At 47.7% G+C, this 12,920-nt stretch overlaps 1 pseudogene; it reads right to left on the reverse strand.

Annotated features, from left to right (window-relative positions):
• LOC121649383 overlaps positions 1–12,920 on the reverse strand; it is a 543,071-nt pseudogene that overhangs the window by 92,027 nt on the left and 438,124 nt on the right.

Here is a 12,920-nt window from a genome sequence, read left to right on the forward strand (position 1 = left end):
TCCATCATCATTCCATCCATCCATCCATCCATCCATCCATCCATCCATCCATCCATCCATCCATCATCATTCCATCCATCCATCCATGCCACGTGCCCTCACCTTGGTCTCGCGCTCCTCCAGCAGCGTCTCCAGCCTCTTCTGGGCGGCTCGGCCTTCGTGGTCATCGCTGACGATGAGGATGATGTGGTTCCACCTGAACTCCCTCATCAGGTCGAACCACACCTGAGCCTGGTGGGAGTACGGAGGTACCGTCCTCAGGAAGGATAGGTGGATGCTCTGAGGAAGACGAGGAGGAGGACGTCATCATAAACATTCTCCAAGTCTGACAGGACAGCATAATCCCCCCCGCCACGACACACACACACACACCACCAACTTTTAGGTCCTTAAAATACTCGTAAAAGCAGATCTTCTCAGTCAGTGTCAAACTTGACTAGAAGATGTTTTTGTGAATCTTTGTTTTGAGTCCATCTACATATTAGGGACTGAGGACGCCCCCTTGTTCAGACCTCTTCCCAGTCGCAGACCCACCCCACGTAAAACTTTCTAGATCCACTACTGCATATGCAATACCAAAATTTTTCCTTTCCATAGCGTGCTAGTAGATTCTAGTACTTTGTACTTTTATTTTTTTTCTAATACTTTGAAAATTTTTATTAACACAGTTGAATCATAATTTTCAAAAAATATCATATCCAGTACTTTGACTGTCAGATATCAAAGTATCGACACCTGATTATTGATACGGCCATGCCTACATCTGATATCTGTCACCATGGTGATGTTCTGATGGAAGCACAACGATTCCTTAGTCACATTTTAGTGGAGTTGAGGAGACCAAACACACCAACTCCACCTAAGAAATGTGAATATCTCATCTCTTCTCCAAATCCTCCATCAAAAACTGGACAGTAACTGGAGCGTTGCTGACTGGGAGTGCTGGGATGTGTTGGGACTGATGACACCAGAATCATTTCATCAATATTGTAAACCTCAGGAAGACAAAACTGGGATAAACTGCACTTGATGGAGCCTAAAGGCAACACAGGGTAAAAAAAAAAATTAGATGCGTTGTAACTAAAAGGATTTTATCCAGTTCATGAGTCAGAAGTTTAGAAATGTTTTGTGATCCCAGGATCTTCCCAAGCTTTTAATTAAAAGCTAATATCTGGATCAGTAGTGTTGAAGTACTGTGGGGACCTGGAAATGTTAGATCAAAAACATTTAGTGAAGAAAACATGTTTACTAAAAAAGATTTTTAAAAGCCCAAAGAGCATAAAAAGACATGACATATGTCATCAACCCATCTGTTATTTGCTTTTATATCGCTATATTTCTTGAAGTGCATCACATGTCCCCGGAAAAAAGGGTGAAAACCAAGTTCTCTGCCACGCCACGATGGCTCACTTTCTCTTCACAAAAGTACTGGATGATGACCATGCCGACCACACACGGACGCCAAGCGACAGCCACGCAATAGCCGACCGCACGTGGACGCCGCGCGACAGCCATGGCATAGCCGTTGGACACCACATTATCCTTTACAAATCATGTTTAAAAAATTGTAAAATAGTAAATTTTAATTTCTGTAATCTGAGACAAATCAAATCATCATTGCCAGTAAATGCTGCTAAAACATTTTTTCAGTGAATGTTTTTTTTTTAACAGAGGGAATGTTGTATTAATAACTGATCCCTGCCAACTACTTTAAAACCAAAAGAATCTATATACAAAAAAATATTTGATTATTGTGTGATACTTCAGGAATACAATATTCTAAATTTTAAAAAAATTTTAAAAATTTAAAATGGCATGTTTAGTTTATATTTTGCATGAACTCTCTCTACCACACGCACAACATCCCAGACGACATAGCGAGACCACCGGACTCTCCGTGGATTGTTATCGGGTCTGGAAGGCGGCGCAGACGGAGGAGGGAGAGGAAGCAGAAGCGGGGCTGCAGGTCCGGCGTTATGCTACGGCTAAGAAAACAACCTCACAAGCCACCTCTTCCGAGCCTGTACCTGTCCAACGCCAGATCCCTGGTACATAAAACGGACGACCTGGAATTACTACTCGCTGGAAAATTGCTACGTCCGGGACTGTTGTGTACTGATCATCACTGAAACCTGGCTTCACCCGGACATACCCGATGCTAGCGTGCAGCTCGCAGGCCGAACTCTGCTACGCTGGGACAGGACTGAGGACTCCGGTAAGAGCAGAGGAGGGGGGCTCTGTATCTATGTGCACGATAACTGGTGTAACAACGGGACAATCATAGACCAACACTGTTGTCCGGACATAGAGTACATGTCTGTTAGATGTCGGCCTTTTTTTCTGCCGAGAGAGCTGACTGTTGTTATCGTCACAGCGGCGTATGTGCCACCCGACGCCAGTGTAAACACGGCGCTCTCTCTCCTGCTGAACGCCATAAACGAACAACAGCGGGCTCATCCCAACGGTGTTCACATTATTGCAGGGGACTTTAATAAGGCCAACTTAAAAACTGTACTACCGAAGTTCTACCAGCATGTTAAGTGTGCTACAAGGGGGGAGAACACCCTGGATCATGTCTACACTAACATCAAGCATGCATACAGGGCCGTACCCCTCCCCCACCTCGGACAGTCAGACCATCTTTCCCTCCTGCTTCCCCCAGCCTACACCCCCCTCAGACGTAGGAACAGGCCCACCACAAAAACTGTAACAACCTGGCCTGAAGATGCCCTCGCCAAACTCCAAGACTGTTTCCAACAGACAGACTGGGACATCTTTGAACAACAGGAGCTGGAGACACTCACAGGAACGGTACTGGACTATATTCAGTTCTGTATCGGGAATGTGACTGTGGACAAAACCATCAGGGCTTTCCCTAACCAGAAACCCTGGATGACCAGCCAGGTCCGCGCACTCCTCAGAGCCCGGGACGCTGCCTTCAGGTCAGGGGACAGAGCACTGTATAGTGCTGCTCGTGCTGACCTGAAAAGAGGCATAAAAAGAGCCAAGGCGGACCACAGGATGCGCATAGAGTCCCACCTGTCCAGCAACAACACTCGGGAGGTGTGGCGGGGCATACAGGACATCACTAACTTCAGAGGTTGTGATGTGTCGACAGCAGATCAGAGCGCAACACTGGCAGAGGAGCTAAACTGCTTCTTTGCCCGGTTCGACTCTCAGCAGCATGCATCTGCTCCAACCATGCCCCCACCCCCACCCACACCGACACCCCCATCTGGCTCCCGCACCACCCCACTCACCATCCAGGAGCACGATGTCAGACGGGTGCTCCTGGCGGTGAACACCAAGAAGGCTACTGGCCCAGACGGAGTACCTGGCAAGGTGCTCAGAGCGTGCGCCCACCAGCTCGCCCCCACCCTTACCAGGATCTTCAACCTCTCCCTGGCTCAGGCAGTCATCCCACACTGCCTCAAATCCTCCACAATTGTCCCGGTGCCGAAGAAATCTCCCATCACCAGCCTGAACGATTACCGACCGGTGGCCCTCACTCCGGTAATCATGAAGTGCTTTGAGAGACTTGTTCTTCAGCACATCAAGGACCATCTCCCCCCAGACTTCGACTCCCACCAGTTCGCATACCGCGCGAACAGATCCACTGAGGACGCCATAGCTGTAGCTCTTCACTCTGCGCTGAACCACCTGGAGCAGCAGCAGAGCTACGTCCGGATGCTCTTTGTGGATTACAGTTCTGCGTTCAACACAATAATCCCGGACAGATTATGCACAAAACTGGACACTGTTGGCCTCCCCCCTCTCACATGTGCCTGGATAAAGGACTTCCTAACAGACCGACCCCAGACTGTGAGACTAGGTGCCCACCTCTCCTCCACCAGCACGCTGAGCATCGGCTCCCCACAGGGCTGTGTGCTGAGCCCCCTCCTGTACTGCCTCTACACCCATGACTGCAGGCCGGCCCACAATGACAACCTCATCGTCAAGTTCGCTGACGACACTACAGTGGTCGGACTCATCTCCGGGGGTGATGAGGCTGCCTACAGGGAGGAGATCCTGAAGCTGGCTGCTTGGTGTTCTGAGAACAACCTCGCTCTCAACACCAAGAAAACCAGGGAGATCATCATCGACTTCAGGAGGTTCAGCACAGACCCAGCCCCCCTCTACATAAATGGCGAGTGTGTGGAGAGGGTCCACACCATCAGGTTTCTTGGCGTCATCATCTCGGCCGACATCTCCTGGTCAGAGAACATCACGTCAATCACCAAGAAGGCTCAGCAGCGGCTACACTTCCTGAGAGTCCTCAGGAGGCACCAACTGAACTCCAACCTGCTGCTGACCTTCTACCGCTCATCCATTGAGAGCCTGCTGACATACTGCATCACAGTATGGTACGGCAGCTGCACTGTAGCAGACAAGGAGAGGCTACAGAGAGTGGTAAAGACAGCACAGAAGATCATTGGCTGCCCTCTCCCCTCCCTGACGGACATTTACACCTCCCGCTGCCTCAGCAGAGCCAGAAACATCATAAATGACAGCTCCCACCCTGGCTCTGATCTGTTTGCCCTGCTGCCCTCTGGGAGGCGCTACAGGTGCATCAGGACTAAAACAAACAGACTCAAAAACAGTTTCTTTCCAAAAGCAATAACTGCCCTGAACTCCTGTAGGACTTCAAATCTGAAATACGCTGGACACTAACAACATATGTGCAATACATTCTGTCACATGACATGTACAACATATCATGATCCGTGCAATAATACTTTGAACGTGCAATATATATATTTTTTTTTTCAGACATAGACATCATACTTATATCTGCAAATAACTAGAGTGTGCACATCTGTTTTATTTCTGTAAATATTTTATACCTTAGATCTTTTATTTATTATTTATTTCTATACTGCTCTCTCTGCACTGACACTGGGGATGGCTTAATCTCGTTGTACATGTGTATAATGACAATAAAAGGCATTCTATTCTATTCATTCTATTCTATCCTTGAATGTATTTATCAAGTTCAAATCCAGTATAAGTGATAAAATGAGCAGAGCCTCTGTTAGAGGCGACTGTGGTGCGGACCCAAATGCAACACAAACAGACAGGAAAGGGAAGAACAAATGTTATATTTCCAAGAAGAGTCAGGTGGATAGGTCTGTAACCACAGCGGAGAATAGTTTGGACTCAAACCCCAGACACCTGCTTGCCAGGCAAACTCGTTTCTTCTGGACCCACAGGCCTGACTGCAAGGAGACAGAACTGGTGAGCAACCAGAAGCCCAGGAGGTAGCAACAAGATGTTCAAATGTTATTGTAAGCAAGGGAAGTCTCATTGTCATTGCTTGTCCTTCCAGAAGATGATCCAGGTAAATCCAGATACTAAACAGGGCAGAGACAAAAGGCAAGGTCAGGAGCAGGCTGGTCAGGATGAAGCCCATGAAAGTCGGCCATAAGGTCAGCACCCAAAACATGGCGAGCAGGATCCCAGGAGCTTTCTTCAGGGCTATAACCCTCCTAGTCCACAAGATACTGGAGACCCCTAACCCGCCGACGGAGGCAAAGGAGACGGCGCAGAGTAGACAGGGCCGCCGTCAACCATGCAAGGAGGGGGAGGAGAAGGCTCTGCAGTGAACAGGCTTTATCTTGAAGACATGGAAGGTGGGATGAACCCACATGGACCACGGGAGGGCCAACTGGAACAACATGGGGTTGATGACCTTCTGGATAGAGAAGGGTCAAATGAACTGTGGGGCCAATTTCTGGGAGTCCACATAGAGAGATAGGTCCTGAGTGGACAACCACACCCGCTGACCCACCTGATACACAGGGGTCGAGGAGCGGGCAGTCGGCATTGGCCGCATAATGGGCTACAGAGCGAAGGAGAGTCCAGCAATCCTTTATTCGGCGACAGGAATAAAGGATTGAACTGAAGGGCAAAAAACTTCCTTCTCCTGGACAGGAAACAGAGGTTTTAAACCATAAGCATGCTGAAAGGCCAACAGACCAGTAGATGAGTAGGTAAGGGAATTGTGAGCATACTCAATCCAAAGTAGTTGCAACAACCAGGAAGAGGTATCCTGAGAGGCCACAGGCCGCAAGGCCTGCTCCAGCTCCTGGTTCAGTCACTCTGTCTGGCCGTTGGTCTGAGGATGAAACCCAGAGGACAGACTGACAGTGGCACCCAACAGACCACAGAACTCCTTCCAAAACACTGAGGTGAATTGGGGAACCCGGTCAGAAAGGTAAGTTAAGAGATGCATTTTTAACCCCCTCAATTTCAAGGAAGCGACAAGACAGCTGGCAGGAAGAACAGGTTCAAGGCTGACAGCAGACTCATCTGAAGTCTGGAACTGGTGGTACCAGAGGGATCAGGTTTGAATGTTTCAGGAACCAGAACGGTAGGAAAGGGTAAACTTAAAACAAGCAAAAAAACAGGGACCAGCGGGCCTGGCGGGAGTTCAGTTTCTTAGTAGAGCGCACATATTCCAGGTTCCTGTGGTCTGTCAATACAAGAAAGGGCTCCTTGGCACCCTCCAACCAGTGGCACCATTCCTCAGGAGCCAATTTGACAGTCAGGAGTTCTCTATCTTTGATATCATAGTTCCTTTCTGCAGATGATAATCGGTGGGAGAAGTAGACACAGGGATGGAGTCTCTGATCTGTGCCAGAACGCTGTGACAGGACAGCTCCCACCCCGGTGTCAAAAGCATCCACCTGTACCACGAACTGTCGGTCTGGATCAGGCAACTGAAGAATGGGGGAAGAGATGAAGCGATCCTTGAGGGTCTGGAAGGCCACAGCAGCTGATGGTGATCACAGGAAGGGAACTTTGGAAGAGGTCAGGGCAGTGAGAGGGGCAGCCACGGAACTGCAGTTATGGATGAAACAATGATAAAAATTAGCAAAAATTTAAGAACCGCTGGAATTGTTTGCTGTTCTCAGGGGGTGGCCAGGAGGTGACAGCAGTGACTTTGGCAGGATCCATCTGGAGACTTCCCTGTGCCACAATGCTTCCCAGAAAAGACATGCGGGGGGGAGTGGAACTCGCATTTCTCATCCTTGTGTCAGAAGGGAAGACACGCCAGAGGCATCAAAACACACTAATGGATATCTCACTCGGTACAACATCTGTCCGCCATGCGGGAGACTGAAGTTCAAATCCCAGAGTGGTGAAAAACACTTGCAGGAAATAAAGACATCTGGACAGAAATGGACAACAATAAAAAACATTGTGTAAGAATAAATAAATAAAGGAAATCCTCTTCTTGTGTGTTTCATTAGCGTAGCATCACTTCTAGACCTCCAGCCTCCAGTCTGGTCCCGCTCTGCTGGAATGAAGCTACTTTCCACACTGACTGCTTTAATATCTAACATGTGGTGTGAAAGGTAATAGTGGATTGTGTACAAATGTCTCACATTTCACATAATTTCCTTGGTTTTATTCTGGACCGTGAGCGTATGCCTGGGTCAGAGTTGCCGTGGAGGTAGGATCATTTTCCTAGCAAGTTTGGCTTTCATAAATCCCAAAAGTTGACAACATTTGGAGTACGCTGGTTTTTGTTCCTACGCCAGCTTTAGAAATGAGGCCCCGGGTCCGTACCATGACTCAAGCTGTTGGACCTGAGTGGCGCGAATTGGAGGGCAAATGGAAGAAAGACAAGCCGCTAAACGCTGAGAGACGAGCTGGCGCAGTTATCGGTCCAATTTGAGAATAAAACACTATTCTGGAATTCTTCATTCAAATCCAGGAGATTCATGTACAAAGGGTGCGTACGCACAAAAATGTGGCATGTGCTCTTTGTCACTGCAAAGTTCAGATGTATCAGAGTGAAATGACCATGGAAACGTGCGGTGTGCCACACCAACTTTCTGGCTGGCGTACGCACGTTTCTACAGCTGTTAATGCTTTCTCGACGCCTAGAGGTGATGCTGGGAACTGTTGTAATAAATAAATGTGAAAACAGTCCTCGAGCGATGTGCACATTGGATGCACATGAACAATTAACACTGACGAGTAATTAACACGCCCACATGTCTGCAGTTACATGAGCGGCTATGAAAGCTGCACAACGTGGTGCAGAAACACTGTTAAAACCAACAGCTGTGTTAGCAGCATTAGCAGCATTAACAGCGTTAGCAGCGTTAGCGGTATTAGCAGCATTAGCAGCAATTAACAGCATTAGCAGCATTAGCAGCATTAGCAGCGTTAGCAGCATTAGCAGCGTTAGCAGCATTAGCAGCGTTAGCAGACACAGGAGGTTCCCAATCCTCCCGGAACTGAACGCAGAGCTGCAGTCTTGGAGCGCAACACAGTGAGGAGCCCTGCACCGCCTGGGCCCATATAGGTGCTGACCACACTGGGTTCCTAGCAACTGGGGCTTTCCAGAGGGAGCCGGCAAACCAATCCAGACTGTGTCAGTCCACCCTGAGCCGAGCCAGGCCAGCCATGTGGGACAGAATTATCCACGTCAGCCAGATATATCACATTCCCACAATGCAGCTGAACAGGTCGACATTAAAGCACAGTTTGCAGCGATGGCGTGTTTTCCGGATGCACTTGGAGCTGTTGACTGCACACACACAGCTAGAAAAGCTCTATCACAAGATGAATCTGTATGTCAACAGGAAGCATTTTCACTCGATCAATATACAGATCATATGTGTTTAAATGCAGGGAACCAGCATGGTGGCGAGGTGGCCTAGTTTCACCATGACTCATCCGTTCTGAGTACCAGCCTGGTTGGGAACAGGCTACAAGCTGGCTCTGTGTACGATGGGCGGCTTCTTGGAGAGGAAATAGCTTCCTGCTATTGCCCTAAAATGCATCCCGTGATGCTCGTTGAGCATGTGCCCCACATTCTCTCCCGTCTTCATGGCATCATTGCTGTTTATTTCTGCCAGTGGAACTACAGCTTCAGATCTTTCAGATAAGCCCCTGTTGGTCCATATGTGCTAAGAACTCTGGGTAACAACCCTGTGCATGAAGTGTGAGATGTATTAAGCAGCCTCACCTTCTCCCCGTCACTCTTTGTCTTATAATTTTCTGATCGTGCAAACAGGGGGATGTCAGGTGCAGCTCATTTAAATATGATTTAGGTATTAACTGTGGGAGTGGACAGGGAGGAGTCGGGTCCTCCAACACGTGCGCTCTATTCCACGTTGGTTTGGATGTAAAAACGGAAATGTGCTTGGATTCATGCGTGCGCACAGATTCATATGTCTGGATTTGTTTGTGCACGATATTTTCTGGATTTGAGTGTGCCCCATGTTTTAGTAGGAAATCCTGGCAGGTCTTTAGAACTATAGACTCCAGGAACAGCGTGATGAGATTGTTGCTACAGTGAAACCTACAGGTTAAATGATGCTGTCCCTCCTTGGACTGTTATTCTTCTTAACAGTCTATCTTCTGGTGTCCCAGAAGATCTTAAACATGCAGTCGTCCAACCTGTCATAGAAACCTGCCTTGACCCTGCAGCCGTGGTTAATTATTATGTCTAAATGACATTTTCTTTCAGAAATCTAGGAAAACGTTATACTTCAGGGCTTTTTTAGAGGAGATTGACGCTTTACAGGATTTCCAGTCCGGTTTGAAAAACTGAAACTTCTGTTTTATTTCTCCAGAAATTACATAGGAAATGTTTTCTAAAAAGGATAGTTCATTAAATGTAAACATCATGGCAATGTACTTGTATTTCTTTGTACTACAAAATTATTTAAAGGTTATCATGCTGTTATTTTACTGGTCTGATCCACTGGAGACCAGTTTCAGTGTGGGTCCTGGACTGAAATGAGTTGGCATCCCTCTTCTAGATAAGTGAGAAATATCTTTCTCATTTAAACTCTTCAAGCCGTCTTGTTCATGCTTCTGTCAGTGCTGTCATGTGTGAGTAAAGAAAGAGGAAAAATAAGTGAATGCCTTCACATTACCTGACAGAAACCATCGCTCCAGCACCTGAGCAGGTTTGAACAGCACATTTCCTCTCTTCCTAGCAGCTGCAAGAGGTCTGGCTGATTCCAGCACGATACACCGGCTCATCAGAGCCCAACCCGACAGATAATATAAGGCCTGCGGTGCGTTCATGGACAAACCCACTGCTTAAATCATCTGCAGCTACCATCCGGAACAAAGACATCCTGAACAAACAGTTGTTATCCCAGAGCCAGGTCTTCCATCCCACCCCTCCCTGCACAGATCACAACACACTAAAAACACACACATTTACAGCTTTAAAACACGAGGTGGTGCGTTCATGAACGTAGCCCTGACCTTGTCGGAGTAGATGGACATGCGGGTTGTCAGGCCTACCACAGGGATGCGGTAGAAGCCAGCCGTGTAGGAGACAGGTGTTGGGGTCAAGTGGTCGTTGGACTGTGGAGGATGGCTGACCAGGATTGCATACACCTGCAGAAGAAGAAGAAGAAGTTAGGTTCAGGTGTACACTGATACAAAACCGTCATGCTGCAATCACATGATCTGCTGGCCGGGTTTCAGTCCTGAGGTTCTGAGGACCAGTTTTAGCCCGTCCTGGGGTATGCACTGCCAGCAGGACTGCGAATGAGAGTCTGAACCAGCGATCTGTTGCATCCCAATCTAGCAGCTTCCTCCATGACCTCCGACTTCCTGTAAACTGACCAGGTTTACAGGTCTACTTTGCAGGTAAAAACCTGAAAATGCCCAGAAAAGGTCAGGACTTACAAACAGATGAAGACAGAGGAGGAAAAACAGAAGGCCGAAAGAATGAAGGAAAATAAATTCTAATAAAGACGTGAACTGAAACCTGTTTGTACTCATTATTAAAAAAAAAGAATAAAAACCTTTGTTGCAACAGCACAGACACACACACACACACACACACACACAGTCAGTAATAACATGTCCAGTATCTGGTCTGCAGGGTGAGCATGTACAGGATATAAACATGTACATAAACATGTAAACGTGTTCGTTGTAAAGTGTGACAGCAGCAGGAGGAAAGACCTGCAGCACCTCCTTCCCACAGCGAGGATGGACCAGTCTGTGCCTGAAGCTGCTCTCCAGACCAGACAGGGGTCCTGCAGGGGGGCTCATGGTCCAGCATGGAGCTCACCTCCCTCCTGCAGAGACTAGCCCAGGACTGAGCTGGACTTCCTGATGACTTGGTCCAGCTTCTCCCTCTCTGTGATGCTGCTGCTCCAGCAGACCACACCGTACAGAATGGCTGATCCACCACAGAGTCAGAGAAGGTCCTCAGGAGTCCCCCTTCACTCCAAAAGACCGTCCTCTCCTCAGAAGATAGACCTGCTCTGACCCTTCCGGTACAGTGGTCTGTGGTGTGAGTCCAGTTCAGTTTATGGTCTAGGTGGACACCCAGGTACTTCTAAGAGTCCTCTCTCTCAATGTGTGTTCCCTGGATGTTCACCGGTGTGGGGACAGCAGACCGGCGTCTGAAAATCCACCATTGATCAGGAGGTGGTTTTGCTGACACCAGTCCACAAAGTCCTGCATCAGTCCTCTGTAGTCCACGTCGTGGTGCTCAGTGATCAGTCCGACAATCTCAGAGTCAAAGTTCTGCAGAACCCAGCTGTCCGTGTTGTGTCTGAAGTCTGCAGCGTAGAGGCTGAAGAGAAACAGGACCAACACCGTCCCCTGGGGGACACCTACGCTGCAGGGCAGCAGGTCAGTCACAGTCCCCGGTCTCACAAACTGGGGCCGGTTTGTGAGTGGCTGGGTCCAAGGAGATGTGGAGGGCAGAATGAGCCAGAGGTATGAAGGGCTGTGGGGGGCAGTCCAGGTGTCAAGATGTTTGAATGGGGGGGAGGAATGGGTGCTTGATCAAACATACTGAAATGTAGATTCAGATAGATGACCCCGTTCAGGTCCCCCTCAGCCTGTGAGTATTTTGAAGCCTAGATAGTTTTCAGGCTTCTCCACACCTCACTCATGTTCTACTGGCCTCCTCCCGTAAATGTGAAAAATGATAACGTGGTTGTAATCACACAGTTAGATTCAGATCATATAAAAGCAGTTGTCTCTACAAACAGGATGTTCATTCCTCCTGAACTCTGATGTCATCCTGCAGTCTGGTCCATGAACGCACCAAGACCGAAGATGAAGAAACTCATTGTCTCAGGCTTTTAAAAAAGTCCATTTTCTGTATAAATGAATGAGAAATAGATCTAAAAAAAATGAACAAATACGAACCCATGATCTAATGTCATAATTTTGTTGTAAAAACATGAAAATTATAATGACTGGCTCAAAGTTTTTTAGGGGGGATAGCTCCATGCATCCGTAACAAGGTGAAACAAAAGGAAAGAGAAAAAGAAAGAAGTGATTAAGAGGAAAATTCTGATATAATTTTACTACAGTTAAAACTGGCCGTCCTCATCATGGCTGCAGCATGGTCATTCTGCATGCTGCAGACATGACATGGTCCCAGTCATTCTATTGTTAGTGGTTCCAGTCATTCTGCTATAACTGTAAATGGTTCCAGTCATCCTGCTGTAACTGGCTTCAGACATCCTGCTGTAACTGGTCACAGTCATCCTGCTGTAACTGGCTTCAGACATCCTGTTGTAGCTGGTCCCAGTCATCCTGCTGTAACTGGTTCCAGTCATTCTGCTGTAAATGGTTCCAGTCATCCTGCTGTAACTGGTTCCAGTCATCCTGCTGTAACTGGTTCAAGTCATTCTACTGTAACTGGTTCCAGTCATTCTAGTGTAACTGCTTCCAGTCATTCTGCTGTAACTGGTAACAGCCATTCTACTGTGACTGCTTCCAGTCATCCGGCTGTAACTTGTTCCAGTCATCCTGCTATAACTGGTTCAAGAAATTCTGCTGTAAATGGTTCCAGTCATCCTGCTGTAAATGGCTTCAGTCACCCTGATGTAACTGGTTCTAGTCATTCTAGTGTAACTGCTTCCAGTCATGCTAGTGTAACTGCTTCCAGTCATTCTGCTGTAAATGGT

This window comes from Melanotaenia boesemani, chromosome 11 (assembly GCF_017639745.1).
Source record: "Melanotaenia boesemani isolate fMelBoe1 chromosome 11, fMelBoe1.pri, whole genome shotgun sequence".
NCBI lineage: Eukaryota > Metazoa > Chordata > Actinopteri > Atheriniformes > Melanotaeniidae > Melanotaenia > Melanotaenia boesemani.